We start from the raw sequence: 26,900 nt of genomic DNA on the forward strand, positions 1-26,900 counted from the left end.
AAATAATCCTAATCTTATGAACTCTAAATTTTTAAGATATTTTACTTTGCATCTTTCATTAAACTTTACAAAGATTTTGTTACAAATCATTATCAGGATTCCTTTCTAGGGGCACCTGAGACCCTATAAATATCTCAAAGTTACACTTAGATCCTACATGAATGGAGCAAATAAAAAATTGGAGACAAAAAACAATTTTTTTCACATGTTTCCAGTGGGAACAACTATGAAGAAAAAAAATTAGCAAGTGCTAAAAGACACTATAACTATATCTTCAGATCTTTTCTGTATAAGAGTCTAAAATCCTTAGAAATGCTAAAAAAAAAAAAATCAGACCTGTTCAGTCAGACCTGTTGTGATTCAAAGAATCTATATGAAAATAATAAATTTGTCATTTTTGTAGCACTTAAGTTTTACCTTCAAACAGGATCAAACAGATCTGTTACAGAGACTCATGAGGCAATGTACAAATCTTTGAACATATGTGTTTAATGGAGAAGGTAGCAGGCCATTCATTGGGTGTGCAGGGATGATACTAGTAAATCAAGGGATTTTACAAAGTAGGTCCAGGACCCTTTCTGGCTTCAACCTGCGGAGGTCAGGGTCTCTTCTGGAATTCTGAGTGAGAACCTGATATACTAAGAGAATTTTTCACAGCTTGCTTCCTTATGGCTGCCTGATTCCCTGGAATCCTCTCCTGCCTGGGCCACAAGCTGTGTATAGATAACACAGCTGAGGGGCACAGATGAAGATCGACTTGGGGTCTTAACACATATTTTGGCCTTTCTTGAGGGAGAAGGAAGGAATATTGAGCATCTTGTTCAGAAATTTCTTGTCCGATCTGAAGGACAAAGGGAGATTTTCCTCTTGCACAGAATATATATCAGTTACAGAACGTGTCAGCACTATATATCAGTTCTCCAAGCCTGCTGGTCAATTTTTAACTTCCTATCTTTAATAAAGATTTTTAAAATGTAATGGAGAAGAAAGAGAAATGCTGATCCCACAACTGTCAAGGAAGTATAAAGAAACTTCAAAATTATAGTATGGTTCCTTTTGAAAATTAGTATGCATAAGACACTGAACAAAGGAACCTCACATTTATTTACTGGATCTCCTTATCTTTACTGAGAATTCTATTTTGCAATAGGAGGAACTCAGGTATTGAATAATATACAAACATGTTCAAGGGCATACCGTACTATATGAATGATACAAGGTGCTTAGGATGGCATTTCAACCATGGTGACATTTCCAGTTATCTCTGTGTGATGCATAAATGATTTCTTCAGGTCTCAGTAGTTTGGGAGGTAAATAAAGACACGTTATATAGGGTTGCCAGACAAAATACAAGACATTCAGTTAGACTGAAATTTCAGATAAATAATGAGTAACTTGTTAACATTAGTATGTCCCATGTAATAATTGCTAAAAATTATTTTATGCTAAATATAAAAAAACTTTGCTCATTTATCTGAAATTCAAATCTAAATGAGTGTCCTATATTTTTATCTGCTAAATCTAGTAAACCTATATTAGCAATAAATCATTTTATTTATTTTATATAGAATAATCTTTAATGTCTTTTAGAAAATCTCCATGCCCACGGGAGGATCCTGAGTTATCACTCTTTACACATAAACATAGTTTTCTTAGCCACTTTGTAGCATGCTCTTATTTCTTCTCTCCTGCTTTGCCTTCTGCTTCTTGAGGCCATGAACTGGTGAATCTTCTGATACATGGGAGGTTCCATTCATGTGTCTATGATGCATCTCTGACTATATTGTTTCCCTCTGAAGTTGTTCAAGCTGCACCGAGCCATTGTCAAACTGGAACACAGACACTGGTGGCTTTGGATCATCAAAGAGCATCCTTCAATAAATCATCAAAGGGCATCCTTCAATATATGACAATTAATTGGCAGCAGGAACTTTGGTGGGAAAGGCATGGAGAGTATAGTGATTCTGTCACCTTCTAGATGTCTGACATTTCTTCATCTCAATAAGTTTCAGTTTCTCATTGCAAAATGAGATAATCTACTTCTATACCTAATTCACATGATTATTCAATGATTATTATTATAATTATGATTATTTGAAGATTCAATAAGATAAAGTATGGGAAATATTTACTGCAATATCTAACACTGAGAAACTGCTAAGTATTAAAAATAAATTAACTTGAAGAAATAAAGCAACTTAAAATCAAGGTTTCTTGGCATGAGATTAATTTAAAAATAATAGCAATAATGACAATTCCAGGGAATTGTCAACATTTTTCCTTTACGGAAACTTTCTGAAGACACCTCATTCATAGGTCTTGTAAATATTTGACCTGACTTACAGCTGAATCAGTATGAGAATCTCCATCCCCAGGACATACGCTGAAAACAATCAGTGAAATTATCTAAAGTTGTAGTGCCTGTGGAAGTGATACCAATGGGGTGAGTGGGGGAGAGTGATCGAGAAAGAGAGCGACTAGAAAAAAGGGTGGGGGTGGAGTCAAGGGAAGAGCTGGGGAATGAGATGTTTAATGCATCAATATATCCCTAGGTTCTAGAAGGCCAAATACATATACAAGGATGTGTATATGCCCAGGAAAAACCCAAGATAGCCCAAATAGCTCATCTCCAGATGACTTTTGAGTTCCAGCATAACTAGGAATTGAAAATAAGACAGTTACAAATTGCCAGAGCATTAAAGATATGCCACATCCCACAGAAAGTCCTTTAGCAACTTGTAGAAGATTTATTAGTTCTAGGCATTTAAGGAAATGTCTGTCAAATCAATACTTGTTCATTAAGATAATGAGTAGTCTTCATTGACCCACAAAAGGGAATTCAGACTTTCCAGAATAAGCCCAGAAAAGTTACCAAACAGTAACAAAAACAAAGAAACTGGAAAGTATGGCCATTGTACATAGGAAAAAAAGAGTAGCAATAGAAGGAAGCCCAGGTACTGAATTTACTATACAAAGCTTTAAGGCAGCAAACATAATTTTTTCTGTGGTTTGAAAGTGTTCTCCAAAGGCCCATGTGCTAAAGGCCAAGTCCCTAGCCTATGGCACTATTGGGAGGGGGTAATATCTTTAAGATATGGGGCAAAAGAAAAAAAAGAGGTGGGGCCTAGTAGGAAGTTAGGTTATTGGGGGGACATGTTTTAAAGGGATTTGGGACCCCAAGCCTCTTTATTTCTGTTTCTGTCTCTGATCTCTAGCTGCCTTGAGGTAAGCAATTTAGTTCTGCTATATACTCTTCACCATGGCCCCAAAGCAACAGAGCCAACCAATCACAGACTGAAACCTGAAATAATAAGCCAAAATAAATCTTACCTCTGCTATGTCAGGTATTTTTGTCACAGCAATGGAAAGCTTACTAACACAAATATGTGTAAAGAATTAAAAGATATCATATCTAAAACATGAAAGTATGAGAACAATGTATAACCAAGAAGAAACTATCAAAAAATACATTAAAAGTTCTGAAATTGGAAAAGTCAATAGCTAAGTGAAAAAATTCCTAGAGAAGCTTAATAATAGTATAAATTTGACAAAAAGAATTAGCAAGTTTAAAGATAGGTCATTTGGGATTATCTAGTTTGAAGAACAGAAAGGAAAAAAAAAATAAAAAGAGTAGATCTCCAAGATCTGTGAAACAAATAATTTATGCCGTTAACTATACCAATGTCTCAATAGGAGTTTCAAAAGAAGAAAGAAAAAGAAAAGAATATTTGAAAACTAATGGCTGAAAATTTACTAAATTTGATGAACTATAATAATATTACACATGCAAAAAGCACAACAAATTCCAAGTAGGATACAGTTAAAGATATCCATACCTATACACATCATGGTCAAATTGCCAAAAACCAAAGACAAAAAAAGAAAGAAAGAATCTTGAAAACAATAAGAAAAAATGACTGATCACATATAAGAGATTCTCAATAAGATTAATAGTTGACTTCTTATCATAAACCATGGAAGTAATAAGGAAGTAGGATGACATTAACATGCTAAAAATAGGTGAGTGGAACCCCATTATTCATCAAGAATTTTATATCTACCAAAAGTATCCTTCAAAAATTAAGAATGTATTAAGAAATTCCATATATTAACAAAACCAAAAAACAAAACATAACAAAAAAAAAACAGAATCTGTTACCAGAAAACATTCCTCATATGGAACACCAAAAATTCCTTCAGATTAAAATGGAAGGACACTAGACGCTAACTTGAATCCACCTGCAATAATAAGAGCATCAGTAAAAATAACTGAAAAGGCAGTATAAATGTCTTTTGAGGAAATTCTTTACTTTTTGTATCTCATTTAAATAAGAATAGGAAGTCAACTCACAAAAACTTAAAATAAAGGAATTTAAATGGCATATAAGAACATATTATTTAACACACAAAAGAATGCTGTAATGGAAGAAAAGAAAAAAGCATAAAACATGAAAGAAAATATGTAAAAAAATGGCAGCTATAAGTACTACATTCTCAGTTACTATATTATATTTAAAGGGAATAACTACTCTAACAGAAGGCAAAGATTGACCGAATGGCTGGACATTTACTAAATTTGATGAAATATAATAATATACACATGCAAAAAGCGCAACAAATTCTGTTGCATTTTAACCAGTTTCTAGTTTTTACTATTATAGATTATGAATATTTTTATATAGGCATTTTTATTTAAGTTTGAATGATCTACTCAAGTGACACTTAATATAAGTAAAGTATTTAATTTGTTTTGCCAAATGGATTTCTAAAGGGTTATATGAGTTTAAAGTATTTTATCCATCATCCCACATGCAATTATAGAGTCCTCTGATCCTCATTGTGTCTGGGTCTGGTAATGTAAGATGACTGAGACCATAACTCTGAGTTTCAGGAGTTTACAGCTTTCTTAGAGACTGAAAAGTAAGTAAACAAGTATCCCCAAAGAATTATAAGGGTTCTATAGAACTGTGAACGGGACACAGTGTGTTTCTTGGGACAGAAAATTGAGTCTGATTCTTCACCTAAAAAAAGGTATCTGATGTACAATGATCATTTAATAAATAATAGTTGTTGAAAGAAGATAGTTGTAGAAAGTTAAAGGAATGGCTAATCCATCCACTTAGTGACTAGTTTAGAACAAGTTTCTTAGAAGAACCTGTGATTTGTAATTAGCTGGTCATTTAATCCTTGATACATTCACTGAACAAGTATTTTGGGCACTGGTCCAGGGACTGTGCTAAGTTCTAAGGACACAGTTGCTACTGTTCCTGTGGAATTTTCCTAGCAAGAAGAACAGGTAATAAACAAGTAATTAAAATAATGAAGGACATGGGATAATATAAGAGGGTACAATAGCTGCAAGTCACTTAGCATAAGGATCAGTGGAGACTTCCCATAGGGAGTGACAGTAAAGGCATGACTTGAAAGATAAATAAGTCAGTTAGAAAAATGGGAAAGAAGAAGAAAGTGAAAAATGATTCCAGGCAGAGGCAATCATATCATTCATCTATATGCAAATGAATGCTTATTTCATGTTTGAGGTGTCTTAAAGACAGTTTATTTGCTGAGGTACTTTCACATACTCCCAGCCAACAATGTGGTTTATATAATTCTTGGCTTTCTAAAACTTTTCCTTTGTGAATAGCATGAAAGTAAACCTCACTGTAGATCCTATCAGTATTCAAATTTAGTGGGGTCTAATCCAAAGGGTTAAAATATGTTGCTCTTAAAACCACCCCATTAGATAAGCAATGTTGTGCTATAAAAATTATAGTCAAAGAAACTGAGCCACAAGCTGTGATATGCAGATCTTTTTTAAAAATACTTTTTTTTTTTAGTTGCAGATAGACACAATACCTTTATTTTATTTGTTTATATTATTATGTAGTGCCGGGAATGGAACTCAGTGCCTCCTGAATGCTAGGCAAGCACTCCACCATGATCATTTAATAAATAAATAGTTGTTGAAAGAAGAGCCACAACCCCAGCCCCTGATATGCAGATCTTGAGGTAGACCTGAGCTGAGACTGAGGCTCTGACTCTTCCTGGCTGAAGGACCTGGAGGAAACCAGTTCTCTACCAGCTTACCCTGCAGCATTAGCCTAGGAAGAAGAAAGACCTATAAGCAGAGGGCACTGGGAACTGTTTGCTGACCATGGAGCTGTGGAATCCACTCCTAGAGAGTCCAAGCTGAGAGGCAGTCGCCTAGGCAGCCCTACCGGCCATAGCCACTCATCACAGCGTGGGGCAATGGCCCACCCAATGCCCAGCCCCAGCCCCCTGGGTCTTGCTATCTTCTGTCTTTGGGGGGAGGTTGTAGCCCAAGTCTCCACAACATTACATCATCTCCTGAAGACAAGGGTCGATAGTAAGTTTTTGCTGGCTTTTCCTCAGTGCAGGACATGGTGTTCTGGATATAGAACATCTGTCTTGGGAGGCACAGTTGGGAAGGAATGAAGGCTTTTTCTGGGAGCCTGACCGGCTCACTGAGCAAAGGCCAGGAAGTACATGGTGAAGTAGCAGAAAGGCTGTGATCCATAAACAAGATAGGAGTGGGCTCCTCAGGAATATCTGCCTGTTCCTGCAAATTAGCTTCCTTTGTGCTCAGGCATGGGAGGGAGAAGGAGCCTTGGAAGACTTGCATGTTTATTTGTTTGACTCTATGGGTAGACAGTTAGATGTAGATCTAGATATACAAGCATGCTTAGTTTTTATTATGTTTTACTTGATTGCACTTTGTGGATATTATGGTTTTTTTATACATTGAAGATTTGTGGCCACTCTGCATGGAGCAAGTCTTTTGGTGACATTTCCCCAAGAGCATGCACTCACTTCATGTCTCTATGTCACATTTTGGTAATTCTCACAGCACTGCGATTGTTTTGTTATCATCCTGTATGGTTATCTATGATCAGAGATCTTTGATGTCACTGTTGTAATTATTTGGGGCATCACCAACCATGTCCATATAAGATGGCAAACCTCACTGATAAATGTCTGTGTCCTGACTCCTCCAACAACCAGCTGTTCTTCCAGCTCCCTCCTTCTTCATGGGTTTCCTATTCTATGAGAAGCAGAAATATTAAATGATGTCAATTAATAACCCTACAATGGTCTCTAAATGGTCAAGTAAAAGGAAGAATCACACATCTCTCACTTTACATCAAAAGCTGGAAACAATGAAGTTTAGTGTAAAAGGCATGTTGAAACTGAGATAGGCCAAAAGCTAGGCCTTTTATACCAGTTAGCCAAGTTGTGAATGCAAAGAAAAAAACTCTGGGAGAAATGAAAAGTGCTACTTCAGTGAATGCATGAATGATAAGAAAGAGAAACAACCTTATTGCTGATATGGTGAAAATTTTAGTGGTCTGGATAGAAAATCAAACCAGGCACAATATTCTCTTAAGCTAAAGCCTAATCTAAAGCAAGGCCCTAACTTTTCAATTCAAAGGATGACAGAGGTAAGAAGGTTGCAGGAAAAGAAAGTTTGAAACCAGAAGAGGTTGAGTTTTTAGGTGTAAGGAAAGAAAAGAAGCTGTTTCTATAACATTAAAGTGCAAGATGGAGCAGCAAATGTTTATGTAGAAGCTGCAGCAAGGTATTCAGAAGGTCTACCTAAGATAATTGAGAGAGGTGGGCAAACTGAACAACACACTGTCATTGTGGATGAAACAGACTTATATTGGAAGAAGATGCTATTGGGGACTTTTACAGCTAGGAAAAAGTCAATGTCTGGCTTCAAAGGACAGGCTGATTCTTTATGGGAGCAATGAAGCTGGTGACTTGAAATTGAAGTCAATGCTCATTTACCGTTTCCAAAATCCCAGGGCCCTTAAAAATTGTACTAAATCTACTCTGTCTGTGCTTTATCAGTGGAATTTAAAAGCATGGATGATAGCATATCTGGTACAATACATTTTACTGAAAAATTTAAGACCACTGTTATCACCAACTTCTCAGAAAGAAAAAATTATTTTCAAAATGTTACCATTCATTGACAATGTGCCTGGTCATCCAAGAGCTCTGACAGAAATGTGCAATGAGTTCTATGTTGTTTTCACTCCCGTTCACACAATATCCATTCTGTAGCCCAAAGATTAAGTAGTAATTTCAACTTTTAAGCTTTATTATTTTAGAAATATATTTTGTGAGCTGGGGCTGTAACTCAGTTGGTAGAGTGCTTACCTAACATGCACAAGGCCCTGGGTTTGATCCCCAGTACCACCAAAAAAAACAAACAAATAAACAAACAAAAAACACTTCAGTGGATGAGAAGCTGCTGCTTATACAGATATGAAAACACAGTAGTTTGTTGAGATGGAATCTACTCCTGCAGAAGATGCTGTGAAGATTGCTGAATGACAACAAAGGTCTTAGAATATTACATAATCTTAGTTGATAGAGCAGGTGTAAGGTTTGAGAGGATTGATTTCAGTTTTGAAAGACATTCCACTTGGGTCAGATGCTACCATCCAACATCATAAACTACAGAGAAATTTTTTGTGAAAAGAACAGCATAGCAAACTTCCTCTTTGTTTTATCTTAAGGAATTGTCACAGTCACCCCAAACTGCAGCAACCCCCGTCTTGCTCAGTCAGCAGCTGGTCCCTATTAAGGTGAGACCCTCCACCAGCAAAACAAACAAATCAATAAATAAAAACTTACTGAAGGCTCAGATAATTGTTAGCATTTTTAGCAACAGGATTTTTTTTTAAATCAGGGTATGTACATTGTTTTCTTTCTTTTTTCTTTTCTTTTTCTTTTTTGGACATAATGTCATTGAATACTTACAGATTTCTATGTAGAGTAAACTCAACTTTCATATGCACTGGAAAACTGAAAACCTGTGTGACTTGCTTTATTACGATACCCATCACTTTATTTCAGTGGTCTGCAACCAAACCTGCACTATCTCCAAGGTTTTTCTGTAAACATGTTAATAATATCTGTTTATCATCTATCTATCGATCGATCAATCATTTACCTTCTACTTATCTTTCTTTCTCCAGGGAATGGATGAGTATCTATAAATATCATCTTTTTTTCCCTTTAGGATTACTATTTGTACAGAATTCACTCTTTGTATAGATAGAGCTTCCTCCCACCAATTGTCCCAATGTCCTGAAATTGGTTTGTCTATGGAGTGTTTTCTTAAAGATGCCAATACCAGCCCCCAAAGCGAATAAGTCCCCCTCTGGTTTTTCTGTATTTCTGTGGAGATGGAGGAGTTACACAATAGACCTATATCCTCCAAAAGAAAATGGAGGAAATATGGAAATAGTGTGTTCTAACTCACCTGACTAATAAGAAGTTTGCTGGAAACAACTTAGAAGGTAAGCTCTAGAGCTGTAAGAGGAAACAGTTATTATAAAATTTAAATGGACATCTATCAGAAATGCCGTCCTGACGTCACTATCCTTGGAGGATCCATGGAAGTTGGGATTCACCATCTGGAAAGGACAATAGAGGAACAATATAAGAAAACAGTTGGAAAGTTCCTTTGCACCACCCTGGACCTCCTGAGATAAGAGATGGAGACAAGTTGCAGTGCAGTGAATTTTCTCCCTGAAGTGTCCTTGATCATTCTGTTTGACAGCAATCTAAGACAATGTAGAAAAAAAAAAGTCATTGAAAGATCAACTGCAATGCAAGCATGACCACTTAGGATTTGAAAAATATGGTATTCAGGATAACCAGATCACACCTAATCACCTTTCCAGAATTGGTTCCAGTGAAAAACCCTTCTGTTTCTCTGACACCTTTTCTAACTCTTCTCCTGAGATCCCACACTAGGTAGAATCTGTATACACCCATCTTCATATATGCACAGAAATTTTATCCCATCTAGAACTCTGACTCCTCTAGAATTGTGGCCAGAGATTGTGTCTGAGACTTTTTATAGCCAACCATTAATACAATCACTGGTACATAATAAAGAATACAAATTGAATAATTTATCTATATGCAACCTGGTTTCTTTATTTCTACAGTCACAGACAAACACTTATTTCATATGCTAGCAATGTAAGGGTGTGTATACTGCATGTAAGATATGTTTGCATTGAAAATCAATACAGCCAAAGAGTCAGTTTCTCAAGAAGATATTCTGATGCCACTAGCTTAGGGTAAGTGTTCTGTTTTTCTTTTGGTTTTCTACTCTCCAGATGATTTAAACATATTGCAGTAAGACTATAAACTACTGATTTAAGAGGAGAAAGATTTTGGAGAGTCAAATTTATCATTTTTTTTCCTTTTATGGGTAGAGATTTTTATGTCCCAAAATATCTGCCTGTACCAAATTTATAAAGATTTTCTCCCTAAAAGTTTAATAATTTGGCAATTTCATTTAGGTCCATGACTAATTATGAGCCTATTGTTGGGACTGGTGTGAGGTAGGGGCATAGGATCATTTGCATGCAATGATTAAATACAGTCGATGCATCTGCTTAAACTATACAGTTCACTGAGTATGACGGTGCCCCCCTGTAATCCCAGAAATTTAGGAGGCTGAAGCAGGAAAATTGCAAGTTCAAGGTCAGTCTCAGTAATTTAGTGAGACCCTGAACGACTTATTGAGACCCTGCCTCAAAATAAAAAATTAAAAAGGGCTTAGGGATGTAGCTCAGTGGTAAAGCACCACTGGGTTTAACCCCCAATATTAAAAAAAAATGTATAGTTCAATGAGTTTTGAAAAATTTAGGTATCCACAACAATTAAGATATAGATATTCTTCATAACCCACAAATTTTTTTTCTGTTTCCTTTTACATTCAACCTCCTTGCCCCTGATTGTAGTCAATGACTGATCTGCTTTCTGTCACTATGGATTAGTTTAGCTTTTCTAGATGGAATCATACACTATGTAGTTTGTATCCAGCTTCTTTCCTTGGTATAATGTTGTTTAGATTTATCCATGGTATAGCATCCATCAGTAATTCATCTCTTTAATTGCTGAGTAGTATTCCAGTCTATGGATACAGTGCAATTTGTTAGCTCACCTTTTTGTTGGACCTTGCAGTTGTTTCAAATTTATGGCTGTTATGAATTAGCTGCCATGAATATTCAGGAATAAGTCTTTAGATAGTTATTTAAAACACTCTCTTGGCTCACTACATTGGATTAGTTTGCTAAGCCACATGGTTAGTGAATGATCAACTTTAAAAGAAATAGTCAAACTGTTTTCCAAAGAAGTTATGGCATTAGATCTGATGACCAGCAAAATTTGTAAGAACTCCAGTTCCTCCTTTTCAACACTTGAAGTCATCTGATGGTTTTTTGGTGTATGTGTTTTTGCAGTGCTGGGAATTGAGTATGGTCCTCACACATGTTGAACATGAGTTCCACCACTGAGTTACATCCCCAGCCTTTGTTTACTTTTAATTTTTGCTATCCTAGTGGGTGTGAGTAGTATATTGTAGTTTAAATTGGCATATCTCTGCTCGCTAATGATATTGCTCCTTGGCCTTTTGTATTACTTCTTTTAAGAAGTGTCTGTTTGAATCTTTGGTTTATTTTTAAAACCCTGTGTCTTCTTACTGAGAAAAGTCCTTTATATATTATGGATACCTATCTTTTCCACATATTTGCACTGCAAATACTTTCTCCTAATCGATGACTTTCAATTTATTTATTTATTTTTTTGGTGGTGGTGCTGGGAATTGAACTCAGGGCCTTGTGCATGTGAACCAAGCACTCTACCAACTGAGCTATATTCCCAGCCCTCATTTTCTTAAGAGGATCTTTTAAGAGAAAGTTTTTAGCTTTTAAAATTCAGTTTATCAATATTTTCTTTGACAGTTTGTGATTTTTGTGTCCTAAGAAATCTGTGCCTAATTCAAGGTTACCAAGATTTTTTTCCTCTATGTTTTACTGTAGAAGTTTTATAATTCTAGCCTTATTTTAGATTTATAATTCATTTAGAGGTTATTTCTCTATGTTGTGTTAGGTGAGAATTGGAGTACATTTCTCACTAATTTGATATCCAATTCTTCTAATACTATTTGTTAAAAATACTCTCTCATCCCATCGAATTTTGTAGGCACATTTTTCGAAAGTCAATTGACCATATATGTGGAGATTTGTTATTATGTTCCCCATTAATCTATGTATCTATTTTTATACCAATGATGCATTTTCTTGATTATAATTGTTTTATAATAAGACTATAAGTCAATCCTCAAATATTGTTACTTTTCAAGTTTGGTTTTTCTGTTTCTTTGCATTTCTCTATGCATTTTAAAACCAGCTTGTGTTATTATTGAGGTCCCATTGAAATTATGAGTCAGTTTAAGAAGAAGTGATATCTTAACAATATTATGTCTTTCTACCTATGAACATGATATATTTTACCACTTATCTGGCTCTTCTTTATTTTCTCTGAACAATATTTGTAGTTTTCCCTATTAAAGTCTCTCCTATCTTCCATTAAATTTATTCTCAAGCATTTTATTTTTCTTGTTACTGTAATAAGTGAAATTAACTTTTCAAAAATAATATTTTTATTTTGAGGTAATTTTAAATTCCTATGCAACTGTAAGAAATCAAACAGAGAGATCTCATGATCCTTTTATCTTAGTTTCTCCTAATGTTAATATCTTGCACAACCATAGCATAATGTCACACCAGGAAGTTGACGGTGATACAATCAGGAAGTAGAAGATTCCCATAAAGATCTCCCAGGTCGTCCTTTGATAGCTATACCATTTGCCTCACCTGCTTCTCAGTCCCTGGTGACCACTCATCTGTTCTCCATTTCCATAATTTTGCCATTTAAAAAATAGGATGTATAAAATCCATATAAAATTTGGGACTGGTTTTTCACTCAACATAGGTCTTTAGACATTCACCCAGTTTGCAGTGTGCACAAATAGTTTGTTCTTTTAATGGAGAGGTTTCCATAATTTGGATATACCACAATTTATTTATTCATTTACCCATCAAACAACATCTGAGTTGCTTCCAGGTTTTGGCTATTATATCTGAAGCTACTATAAACATTCATATTCAGATTTTTGTGAGGTCATGTTTATTTTTGTGGGGTAAATACTCAGGAATGCAACTGATGGGTTGCATATTTAGTTTTCTAAACTAGTTTCTGGAGAGGCTGTATCATTTTATATTTCCACCAGTTATGCATGAGTGATTCTCATACTCTACATTCTTACCAGCATTAGATTTTCACTATTTAAAAATTCTAGCTATTTTGATAATTTGCACTTCTCTAACACCTAATAATATTGAACACTTTTTCATGTGCTTATTTGCCATCTGTATATCCTCTGATGAAATGTATCTTCAGATCATTTGCCCATTTTCCAATTGGATTTTAACTGTTGTTTTGAGAATCTTTAATATTTTCTGGATATTTGCACTGTCAGATGTGTGGTTAGCAAATATTTTCTCCCAATTTATACCTTGTCTTTTCATCCTCTGAACAGGGTCCTTTGCATATGCTTAAAATATCCATTTTTCCTTCTTTGGATCATATTTTTAGTGTCAAGTCTAGAAACGCTGTTCTTGGACTTAAATCCTCAAGATTTTTTCCTGTGTTTTTGTTTGAGTTTTATTAGGTTTATGTTTTGATAAATGTGTATGATCTATTGTGTTAGCAATTTTGTATAAGTTGAAGATGTATTAATTAATTTATTTGTTGTCTATGGATAGCTATGGCACCATTTACTGAAATGGTATCTTTCCTTACTGCATTGCTTTTGCACTTTTGTCAAAAATTACTTGGCTACGTTTTTCAGGGAGATGGTGTACTACAGAGTTCTCTGTTTTCTTCCATTGATCTATGTGTCTATTCCTCCACCAATACCATGTGGCTTTGATTACTATAACTATGTAACAAGTCTTTAAGTAGAATAGAGAGAATTCTTCCACTTTATCCTTCTTTTTCAAAAGTATTTTAGCTCCTCCAGTTCCCTTGCCATTCCATGGATATTTTCAAATGTTCTCCTTTTTTCTATATCTATGCAAATTCTTCCTAGTATTTCTATAAGAAGTGCTTTATTCAGGGACTAATATCTTGATTATGCTGAATCTTCCAACCCATGAATAAGGATTGTCTCCATTGATGCAGATGTTTGATTTTTTTAAATCAGTACAGTGTATTTTCAGCATACAAGTTCTACACGTTTTGTCAGATTTACATCTTTTATTTTGGCAGAAATCTTAAATGGAATTGTATTTTAATTTTACACCCATGTATTCATGTTCATTGACAGTATATCAAAATACAATTGATTGTTGTATTTTTATCTTGTATTTGCAAATTTGCTGAGCATACTTATTAAGTCCAAGGGATCTTTTTGTTAATTCCTTGGAATTTTCTACTAGACAAACAGGGATAATTTATTTATTTATTTACACTCTATATTCCTTATATTTTCTGTTCTTACCTTATTGCACTGGCTAATACTTTCAAAAATATGTAGAATGAGAGTGGTGAAATTCACTTGCTTTTTCTCCAATCTTAGGAAAAAAGTATTTGGTCTTTCACCATAAGTATAATATTAACTGTATGTTTTTAGTAAACAATCTTTATACGATTAAAGAAATTTCTATTATTATTCTAAGAGTTCTTCAATAAATGGATGTTGAATTTTGTCAAATGCTTTTTCTGAATAAATTGATATGATTATTTTATTTTTTCTTTAACTTGTTATCATGTCATCAATACAATAGATTTTTGCATCCACAGTCAAGAGGGATATTGGTCTGTAATTTCCTTCCGTTTTTCCTTTTTTTTTATTATTAATCAAGATAGTAGTAGTTTCATTGAATAAGTTAGAGAATCTTCCCTTCACCTCTATTTTTAAATATGTATATATAGGATTGAAGTCAATTCTATTTTAAATATTTAGTCAAAATTTCCAGTGAAAGCATCTGAGTCTGGAGATGACCTTTTGGTCATCATTTAGAAATTATGAATTCAATTTCTCAGTAGTTGTAGTTTTATTCAAATTATATACATCATATTGGTTGAGTATGATGGTTTGTGCTTTTTGAGATAGCTCATTTTGTCTAAGTTTCAAATTTATGTATGTAGATTTTTTTGTATTATTCCTTTATTATCCTTTTGATGTCTGTAGGGTCTGTAGTAATATCCTGTTTCATTCTTGATATTGGTAAATTTTTAGATGGAAACTTAGATTACTTATTTGCTATCTTTACTATTTTCTAATGTATGTTTAGTGTGATAAAGTTCACTCATAATTGCTATTGCTGTATCCCACAAAGTTTATCACATGGTATTTTCATTTTCATTCATCTGAATGTGTGTTTCTTGATACTTCCTCTTTGACCCTTTTATTTCTGCTATTGATTCTGTAATTTGATTTTATTGTGGTCAGAGAATATGCTCTTAATGATTTAAACTCTTAAATTTATTGAGTTTTGCTTTATGCCTATTTTTTATGTTTTTTTGTGTGTTATTGTATAGAGACTTGAAAGAAATGTGCATTCTGTTGCTTTTGGATTATAGTCTATAAATGTCAATTAGATCCTGTTGGTTGATGAAATTTTCTTTTTATATCCTTACTGATTTTAAGTCTAGTTGTTCTATAAGTGTTGAGAGAGGTATTGAAGTCTCATATATGGTTGTGGATTTGCCTATTTTTACTTTCTATTTTATTTGGTTTTGCTTCATAAATTTTGTTGTTTGGTGATAGTAATTTAAGATTTCTATGTCTTCTTTGTGTATTGACCCTTTCATCATTACTTAAGGTCCCTCTCTATTCTGATAGTTTTCTTTATTCAGAAGTCTCCTTTATCTGATACTAATATGGAATTTTTTTTCCTTTGATAAATGGTCGTATGATATACCTTATTCTATTCTTTTACTTTCAACATGGCTATGTTATGTTTGAAGAAAGTTTACTGCAAACAGCATGGAGTTGGGTCACATTTTAAAATTTGTTACACAGTGATAGACCCCTAATACAATTGACATAATGTCAATGTTTCTACCATCCAACATCATATAGAGCTACACGACTGTGGAACATTAGGTGACCTTGGATCATACTCTCAGTGAATTTACTTCCCTATAGCATGTATATCAAACTGTACAGATTCCTCTATTGATAAAAATATATATGTATACGTTTCTAGGAAAGCTCTGAGATCCACTTAAAAATCTTAGGTGTAACCTATTCATCATAATGTTGATGGTTGATCCAAGAGACACTTAAGGAATTGCTTAATATATAGTTGTAACAAGAGGTATAAAGTTGAATGTAGTATCTCACTTTAGATCACTGTTATTCTAGTTTTATATATAAACATGGGGCCTTATTGACTTTAAGGTTATCTTTACATAAATTATTCTTGATGATAAAAAGTGTTCTAGGTAGATTCTTTTCTCTTCTCAAAACTCTCTTTTCTATCTTCTCTCCAATACCTCCTATGTCTGCTTTCACCCCTCCAAACCTTTGTCTGCCCTTTATCCCTGAGCTATGGGGCTTCCCACAACATCTGATTATCTTGAAAATCTTCACACTTTCATCATGGGATAGGAATACCAGATATTTTTTTCATAGCACATTTAAGAGTCCTGAAGGTAAAAGAGATTAAAAAAAAATGGATGTGGGTCAATTTTGCTCAGGATAGAAATATAGCATCATTTTTCTGATTTTCCTTTTCAAATTTTCACTCAAAAAATTTATATATACATATATATGTGTATGTATATATATACATATATATATGTAACTACACACACACACACACACACACACACACACACACACACATCTCAGATATCCTGCAATGGATAGCTTTGGGAACTATTTCTTAAAATGTATCTGTCTCCTTCCTGACTTTTGATTCCATCATCCAACTCTCTTCTACAGATTTAGCCTTGGGAGAGGCCATCTGTATCCTAACCTTGACTCTTCTTCCCTATTCCTGTTTTGTTTCCTTGAATGCACAAGGTAGGGACAATAGCAATTTGGATTCACTTTACTTCACAGTATTTGGTACTCTTTTTAGTCAGATGTTTCAACTCTGTGACCAAAAGACCTGACCAGAACAATGCAGAGGAGGAAAAGTTTATTTTGGCTCATGATTTCAGAGGTCTCAACTCCAGAGATGGCCAGCTCCATAGTTCTGGGCCCAAGGTGAGGCAGAATAATATGGTGGAAGGCCATGAGAAAAGTAACTCAGGACATGGCAACAGGAAGCAGAGAGAGCTTTACTCACCAGAGACAAAATATAAACCTCAAAGATACACTCCAGTGACCTACTTCCTCCAGCCACACCCTACCTGCCTACAGTGACCACATAGTCAATCTATATAAATGAATTAACCCATCAATTAAAGATCTTATAATCTAATCATTTCCCTATGAAAATTTTTGCATCATTTCACATGTGAGCTTTTGGGTGACACCTTATATCTAAATCATAACAGGTACTTTTTCTTATCTTACTTCTTTGGCAAGTTTTGTTAAACTATGTCGGACTTGCATGGGTAAGTCATATGAATCAACACAGTGGTCAAGTGACAATTCAATCTCCCATATCCTAAAAAAGGAGTTTAATTATCAAGAGGGGGAAAGGCATAGGATATGACATGGATTCCTCCACTTGGAGCTGCCACAAACGGTAGGATAAGTTTAAGAAACCTAGTGCGAGTCCTAAGAGACCTCAGAAAGTCATAGCTCGGTAGACTACAGTTTGAAATACCTGGAAGTGTTCCATTTATTTCATTTCAATCACAAAACAGTAAGCTCTAAATTACTGGGAAAATTCTTGAAACTCCAATTCTATTGAAGGTCCTACCTGAAATTGAATTTCCCAAGGACATAGAAGCAGGACAGCATCTGAGCCTCTTGTTTGGAGGTCATATCTGGCTTTTCTGCCCTCATAGACCCTCAGCTGGCACTTGCCCTGGACTCAGTCACCATCTCTGAAATTTGAGCCATGGGATTTAGATCTTTTCTTTATCAATATGTTTGGTGTCCTGTACCAGGACCCAGGACTCTATGGACTTCCCCAGATATGGTCCCTCTTCTTGGCTTAAACTTGATAAACTGTACTGAACCTATCTCAACTGCGGCACACCACTCACTCCCAACTGGAAGAAGTTCTGACACGCTTCCTAGGGATACTGTAAGGCTCAAATGTGCTACAGGGGCGTCTTTAATAGTGGAGGTAGAGGTTGACGTAGTTAGTGGTGGTCAAAGTAGTGGTTTCTAGGAAGGAGAAAACAATAGCTGGCTACCAACTTTCAGAAGACAAAGCCTTAAGCAGAGGAATGGATTCTACCTTGTGGTGTGCAGTGCAGGAAGCTACAGGACCCAGGAATCCCAGCTCTAAGAGAGTTTCAGACCTGTGTCTAGAGCTCTCTAGAGTCATTAAAAATGTATCTGCTTGTTCAGCAAGGCACATTTACTGGTGATTAGGAGAACTCATAAAACATTGCACCCTATTCAAAGTCTTCTTCAGATAAACTCTCTACAGCTTTGAACTATACACTTGCTAAGGAATTTTCATTATCCCTTATCCCCTTGACAAAGTACCTCTGTGTGTGTATGTGCACGTGGGTGTGCACAAGCACTTTTTTTTTTTTCGATAGAGCTAGAGATCTACCAAAACCACACATAGAGATGGGACATATTTTTTATCTGGGGACACATTGATCCAAGATATTCCACCATTCTATCTATAACTTCACTGTTGTTTGAGAGTGCGGTATGGTGGGAAGGCCACAGGTCTGAGTATCAGAGATCTGACCTCAGCTGCTCCCCTTTCCAAACCCAGGCCTTAGATTCCTTCTGAATAGAGTTCAGGGGAAAGGGAGTAGTTCTCTTACTTCACTTTGAACCTAGCTGACTTGATTTGCAGCTGAAAACTAGATAGAAGGCAGCACTTTCCCAACTCCCAGGAGACTTGGAACCAACTTTAGACAACAACAGAGCGTTCAGAGAAGACACAGAATTATTTTTCCAGCATGATCCATAGACCTTTACCTGGTTTTTGTTTGTTTGTTTTTTTTTTTTGGTTTTTGTTTGTTTGTTTGTTTGTTTGTTTTGGTTTTTGTTTGTTTGTTTGTTTGCTTTTGCTTTTGGAAGAAAGTGTGTGCATTGGTTGGTGGGACAGTGTGGTGGGGTGGGGGTGCTGAGCTCAGTAGTTTATGGAACATGAGGGCTGTTTCTTAAAACAGAGGATGTGTTTGGAAGTCAACTAAACCTTTGCTTTCAAACTCTTTAGAAGCAGCAGAACCCTTTCTTCAGTGAAATTTTTATGCACATTCTGAACACATATAAGAGACAAAAGTAGATCCTTGAGCACCGTCTGTTTCTCTGTCCTTCTTTCTTCCTGCCTGCCTCCCACCTGGGCCTCCAAGACTCCCAACAGAACCCAAACATCTCAGCACTTTGATAGATCATCGACAGCTTTTTGAAGAAAGTGTGTGTGTGTGTGTTGTTTGGTGGGACTGTGGTGGGGTGAGGGTGCTGAGGATGATGGGAGTTTTGAAAGTGAACATCAATCCTTAGAGCATCTGTGTTAAGATTGAGGAAGCCATGAGCATATCGTCCTCTGAGTCACTATACACATCTCCTTTTTCATTAGACAATACAGCCTCCACTCTAAAGTGCTTTATGAGCTGAGCTATAAAAAAAAAGAAAACAAAAAGGGTCCTATTTAAAGGTTCATTTCACCTCATACCCATGAGGATGGCTGTTATCTAAAAGCCAAGAGATAACACATGATTATTGGTGAGAATGTATATTGGTGCAGCCATTATGGAGAAAAGTACGGAGGTGTCTAAAGAAATTAAAAATATGATTACCCTATGATCCAGAAATGCCTCTTCTGGGCATATACCCAAAGGAAATGAAGTCACCACCTTATAAAGATATCTGCACTCCCATGCTCATTGCAGTTTTATTTACATAGCTAAGATATGGAAACAACCTAAGAATCCACCCACAGACAAATATATATCACCTTTGGAAAACATGAGAGTGTGTGTGTGTGTTATATCACATCATATTGTGTATGATATGATATATATCACGATCTAATAAAAGGTGGAGAATCTACCATTTGTCATAACTTGGAGAACGTTATACTAACCAAAATAAGATGAACACAGAAAGAAAAACATTGCTTGGCTTCCCTTATATATGAGATCTGAATAAAAACAAATGTACAGAGAAAGAGAGAGGGAAAAAAAAAGAATAAAACCGTGTTAACCAGAGGCAGGGGTAGGTTTGTGAAGGGGAAATGAGAAGCTGTAGGTCTGAGGATACATAGTAACTAATATGTCGGAAGAACAAACCTAGAAACCAAATGCACATTATGAGGAATGTAAGAAAATTGTACTACATGAGGGATCTCTGCTAAATGAGGGATTTGAACTGTTCTTGCTGCAAAAAACAAAAAAAGGTAACTATCGTGAACTGATGGACATATTAATTTGCCTCACTATAGTAACCATTTTATGATCAATATGTAACCCATAATATCATGTTGTATACCTTAGAATATACACAAAAGATTTATTTTTAAAAGATAAATGAATGCCAGTATGTTTCTTTAAAATAAAAATAAAAACAGACACTGGGCACGGTGTGTATTATTATTATTTTTTAAAAAAGGAACATAATGCCTATATCCCAGCAACTCAAGAGACTGAAGCAGGAGGATCACAAGTTCAAGGTCAGCCTCAGCAACTTAGGGAGGCTCTAAGCAACTTTAAAGATTCTGTATCAAAATTTAAAAAAAAAATTTTTTTGAAGCTGTGGCTTAATGGTTAAGCATCCCTGGATTCAATCCCTGGCACCAAAACCAAAAAATAAACAAGTAAATAAATATAAAAATGGAAGTTGAATTCCTATATAACTTTTAAAAGAAAAGATTTCAGGAAGAGGCAAAATAAAAACCTTTGCCCTTGTTCATTTGGGAAAATGTTTCTAGAAGTTCATTCTCACTGCAAAGGTAGCTCACCAGGGTGTATAGACATATGACAATTCCTTGGTATGATCCTGGTGCACAGAGTATTTCTGGGAAATTCTCTATCAGTAATCATGGTTGTATAGCTTCAGGGTCCAATGCTAGATTGCAAAAGATTTCCCTTTTGGACTTCAACTCAACAATAATTCAACAGTGTGACAACTCAGTAGGAAATGGACCTTGAACAAGAGTGATAGGTATCTTTAGCTTGGCCAGAGCTGCCCAGGAAGCTCAGTGGCAGATTAAATAATCGTATCCTATGGCCTTCTTCTCACTTAAAAGACCCTTGCATTGTGCAACCCAAGCATATTTTAATACAGAACCCCACTTTTCCTTTGAATGATTTTTAGCAGTTTTTAACCAATTCCCAAAGTTTTGTTCTGGTTACAAATAAACTCCCCTGTCCACTTTATGGGCACACTGGATCTGAGTATTAGAGCTGAAATTGACCTCAGAGATCATCAGATGCAACCCTATCATTTCATTACAAAGAGTGAGAGGTAGAGAGAAGGGGAGTGACTTGTCCAAGATCACACAGAAAGTTAAGAGCAGAGTTTAGAAGTAGAACTGCTGTTCAGACATCAAATGGTTTTTTGTGACTCTCTGCCACATCTTTTTAATTTAATTTTGGCTTTGGAGATTGAACCCAGGACTTGCACATACTAAACACATGTGCTAACTCTCAGCTACACCGGTGTCAGATTCGTAGTCTGATAACAGATACTTACTGAGCACCTACAACGTGCAAGGGAAACCCTTCAATAGGCTTGCAGTCTGGAAGGGAAGATAGATGTTAAACAAGTAATCCTAAATGATTAGGTACACAACCGCAAGTGTGCAAACAGCTCAATGAAGAAGAGTCAGCTTCTATGGGAGTGTTATCTCTAGGGCTGATACAGGCTGTTTACATCAAAGATCGAATCTGATTGGTCGATCCCATGACTGAGCAGTTAAATATGTTGACTCTCCCCCTTGGTTATCTCCCAAAGATGTTTACATAATGTGTGGGTTATTGAACCATCCGCTTCTGCTTCTTTTTGCTTCTTCTGCCTGCTGATTCTACTTCCAGAAAGACAGGTACTTTGAAAGACCTAAAAATTCCATGCAAACACTCCTATTCTTTCTCATAAATGCTTTGACGACGGGAGTTGTGAAGTTTACATTTGAATCATCTGTGAGTCCATGTTTGTGTTTTCCCAAGGATAGAGCATGTTGGATGTTGGAACCTGATACTCTAGTTTTTAAATTCCTTGCATTTATATTGAAACTGAAGCAGCGACTTCAAAATGGAACACAATTTCGAATATTAAACCCTCCTCCTCTCCAACGCTCCCTTCAGCCCCCACCAGCACTTCAGCAGGCCATTCCTGTTAAAACTGCTCCTGCAATGGCAGTCTGCAGATAGACAAGTCCCACCATGAATCTTTCTGGAAAAGAAGCAGTTGTATACAAATTCCTTGCTCCTAGTTCCAGGAAAGTTGTAAAGAAGAAACAGAGGAGATTCCTACACACTGGGATTCCCACTGGAAAAAAAATGAATCACAGGACATTTTTCTGCATCAAGGTTTGAATTTGGGATCTGGAACCTTCCTGGAGGAGCTCAGAACTTGATGCTAGCTACTCTGTGTCTCTTCCCAGCTCTGTCTATCCTGGGACTCTCACCTCACCTCCCTCCTTCTCCTCCATCTTGTTCTTGAGGTTCCCCGGAACCCCTTCCTTTTCTTTCCCCCTCTCCCCCAGTTTACTCAGATTGTTCTCTTCAGTCATGAAGATTCCCTGCCAGCATCTCCTGGCTTCCCCTAAGCCCTGCATCTTCATGGGTGGGCCCATTGCCTCTCCTTCAGCTTGCCAGCCTTCTCCCACCCCCACCCTTCTTCTTCCTAACCCCAGTCGTGACAGCTGGACTCACAAATCTGAACTGTGCAGGAGAAGGAGAAAAAGCAAAGCTTCCTCTCCCCGCATTTCCTGTTCCTGGCGGGTAAGTACCTCCGGGAGAGGGTGCTGCCTGGCCTGGCAGAAAGCAACAAGTCCAAAGCAAGTTGGCCTTGAGTCAGCTTTCAGCCTGGGTCAGTGTTTTCTCTCTGTTGAGAAATTGGGCCAAGTTTGGCCCAAAGCCCATTCAAAGTTCAGTTCTGGAATATGTGTCTATTCCTCATCTCCGCCTCCTCTCCCCAGAGAGTCCAGGAGGCCAGACAAACTGTTCCCACACCGGACTCTCATCAGGGTGACTTGACATCACTTTTCCTCTCCAGGAAAAGAACTAGAGTTGAACTTTCCTTTAACCAAATCTAATATGGATTTAGAATTAGAGAATAGCTCCTCTTTTTACAGAGAGTTTCACCATGGAGTGTTTCCAATAAAACATGCCTATGTTACATCAAAAACATGATTCCATCTAAAAATGCTTCTTAGCTACTTGCAGAAATATATTCATTGTGTAAAGTAAGGCACTCTATGCAAGCAAGTCGTTGTCTAGCCAGGGAGAAGATGGAACTAATCCTGCCTCTTCACCTTGCTCTCATCCTACCTTCTGTCTCACACCGTCTCCAACTCTTTCTGTTGTCTTTCCTCAATCTTCCCACATACCTAAGGTGTGGCTACCAAATTTAACCAACACACTGGGATGGAGCAAGGTAGGCATTCAACGTACATTATTAAAACAGCCTGACTTGAATTACACATTCAAATTAAGCATTGTCCCGTGAAGTAGTCATACTGAAATTGATTACAATAATGCTAATATTACTTAAAACCCCATTTTGGAATTTATCTCCTTGAATTGCTTTGGAATTACATCCAGATCCAGTTTATGCACCAGACCAAAAAAAAAAAAAATGGGACACTCGTCGAAAAGGTCTTGAAAATCATCTGGTGCATAGGAAGAAACTGAGCCCATAGAATTTGTGTATTTGTATTTTTCCTCCTCCAACATCTACTACTGTTATTTCATTCTCTTGTAGAATAAACAAACAAAAAAAATGACAGCTCTGTTCACCCATTAGTCATTTGATTAATAGACCTGAATGTCTTTATTAAGCCTGTAGACATTACAACATTGGAGCTATCGTTTATCAAACGTATACATAAGTGCCAACACCTGTGCAAGTCACTTATCACAATGAGAAACACACACCAGCGATATCAAAGTGTCCAATTCATGGAGGAGGTCAATGAAGCTTGAAAACGAAAAGCAGCATTCCCAGAACCACAGAGTTCCACGGCAGTGGTCAAACTTGGACCCGGGGCACTCTGTTGTCAAAGACCAAGCACTATTCACAACTCTCAGTGCGATAAACAGGGCCACGAAGCTGCTGGTGTTCATAATGTTAGGAATTATCAGACATTGTCATTATTCTGGAAACTAAAAGAGCTTTCAACTTTAACCAAATCATTGTCCCCAAATCACACCCATGCTGAAACTCACATGCATGGCATACAAGAGATTATAGAAGGTTAGAGCTAGAAGGCAAATGAAATGTAATTTAGTCTAAATCCTTATTTTAATCAAACAGATAAATCTAGCTAGAGAGGTCTCCAGCCTTGTCCCAAACTCCATCCACACTGAGTGGTGGGACAGGACTAGTGTCATCTATTGCATAACTGGAGTGTTCTCCTTTGAGCCAGGTTGAGGACTCCCAGGGCCCTGCCCTTGTGCTTCAGTGTGACAACGTGGAGGTATGGAGACTTCAGGACACCACCCAACCCAGGCTCATCTTGGGCCTTTCTCAATAAATCATTCTCATGCTTTGGGAAAAATATCTCCAGGGCAACACACCCAAACACTGCCCGACTTCCAAAGCTGATCATTTTTACATCTGAACCTTCCCATTGACACCTGGAGAATAGGATCACTCACTCTAAGTAACTGTCATTCTGGAAAACTCTAAATAAAGACATCGAAAAAATAAAATCACACCGAAGAAATCAGAAGGCTGCAGGATCCTGAAATCTCACCCCTCTGGCTACTTTCTTTTATGACTTAAGGCCCTGAGCAGGGAGCAGTTTATGGCTTACTCAACTCAAGGCAGTTAGCTAAAGGCTGATCGTGAAGATAACTCTGAAGGTCATTCTTTCAGACACACAGTTCAGGGTTTTCTGCAATGCCCTGGAGTGGCTTCTAGAGCTTTATCTATCTGAGTAAAAAGAATCTTGGCCCGCCATGACTGCAATGCCGCTCTGCCACTGTTAAACATCAAGTCCATTCTACAGGAGCAAAAGACGCTGCTGTGTCAGAACTTCTCATAAAACATTGCCTCCTTGAGGATGTAAGCAGAGCAGAACAGGCCTGGCATGGCCACACAATGAAAGCCACCTGTGAGGGACTGGCATTAGCACAACACACCTTTTATATAAAAAGAGAATTTTGGTGGCTCAGAGGAAGGTCAGATTTCAGCCTGTTGATAGGTACACTATTGGCTCTATAGCAAACTAGCACAGCAAAGCAACATGAGGTACTTCAGAGAAGAAAACAGACCTGTGTGTCTTCAAGGGACATGGAGTGACTTGTTTGTGTTATACTGTCTCCTCTTCCAGTGGACAGTTAGTTCTTTAAAGATCAGGACTATGTGAATCATCCATGTGCCCGCCTTCTATCATAGGTTGTGCAAATAGTTTGCAATGAGTAGCCTCTGATTGAATACGTAGATGCTACTAGACAAAACAAATGAAAACTTGGAATGGAACCACGATTTGTCCCAGCTATCCCACTCTTTGATTAATACCCAAAGGACTTAGAATCAGCATACTACAATGATGCAGCCACATCAATATTTATAGAAGCTCACTTCACCATAGCTAAACTATGGAACCAACCTAAGTGCCCTTCAACCTTGGATAAAGAAAATGTGGTATATATACACAATGGAATATAACTTAGCCTTAAAGAAGAATGAAATGATAGCATATGCTGGTAAATAGATGGAGCTGGAGAATATCATGCTAAGTGAAATAAGCCAATTCTGCACACACACACACACACACACACCCAAAAAAGGCCAAATGTTTTCTCTGATATGTGGATGCTAATTCAAAATAAGGCAGGGATGGGGGACTAGGGAAGAATAGAGTTTCTTTGGATTAGGCAGAGGGGAATGAAGGGAGAGGAGGAGGAATGGGGGTAGGATATACCGTGTGATTCTATACCATGTACAAGCAGAAGAATGAAAATTTATATTCCATTTATGGGTGTTGTGTCAAAGTGCACCCTACTGTCATGTATAACTAATTAGAACAAATAAAGAAACAAACAGCTGGGGATATAGCTCAGCTGGTAGAGTGCTTGCCTCACATGCACAAGGTCCTGGGTTCGATCCCCAGCACCAAAAAAAACCAAACAAAATAGCAACATAAGACTTGCTGTAAAGGTAATGCTGATAACAAGTGCTGATGGAGATCAGGCAAAAAACAAAACAAAACAAAACAAAACAACAACAGGTGATAAGGCCTCTCTTGGAAGTATAGGAACTCAGTAAAACCCAGGATGGCTTGAGTGTGTTCACTAGAAGAAGCTAAGGTGACTGAATTCCAAGTCAAGAAAAATCATGGGAGGGCCTGGGGTTGTAGCTCAGTGGTGGACTGCTTGTCTTGCACTTACGAGGTGCTGGGTTTGATTCTCTGTGCCACATAAAAATAAATAAGTAAAATAAAGATATTGTGTCCATCTACAACTAAAAAATATATATTTTAGAAAACTCCAGCATTCTTTAAAAAAAAGAGAGAAAGAAAAATCATGGAAATAAATAAATGTAAGTGAAACAAATGGCAGGATCAGCAAAGCTGATCTCCATCTGGCTGTCCAAGGAAGTTTCCTTCAAATCAATACACCCCAAAATGAATGTTTCATATTTCCTTCCAAATGACTTCCTGTCCCAATTGGGCAGTCTAAACCAAAAACCTGGAGGTCAAATCTCTTTTCATCCCAACAAATCTGGCATTAAG

At 36.7% G+C, this 26,900-nt stretch overlaps 1 long non-coding RNA gene across 1 annotated transcript; it reads right to left on the reverse strand.

Annotated features, from left to right (window-relative positions):
* Positions 1-358: 358 nt before the first annotated feature.
* On the reverse strand, positions 359-25,513 carry LOC144370124 (uncharacterized). Its single transcript, XR_013430065.1, has 3 exons — positions 25,438-25,513; positions 9,296-9,449; positions 359-1,872 (listed from the first exon to the last, which is right to left on the reverse strand). It is a non-coding gene; the product is annotated as an uncharacterized LOC144370124 (long non-coding RNA).
* Between the last annotated feature and the right edge of the window lie 1,387 nt (positions 25,514-26,900).

This window comes from Ictidomys tridecemlineatus, chromosome 13 (assembly GCF_052094955.1).
Source record: "Ictidomys tridecemlineatus isolate mIctTri1 chromosome 13, mIctTri1.hap1, whole genome shotgun sequence".
In the NCBI taxonomy this organism is placed as follows: Eukaryota; Metazoa; Chordata; class Mammalia; order Rodentia; family Sciuridae; genus Ictidomys; species Ictidomys tridecemlineatus.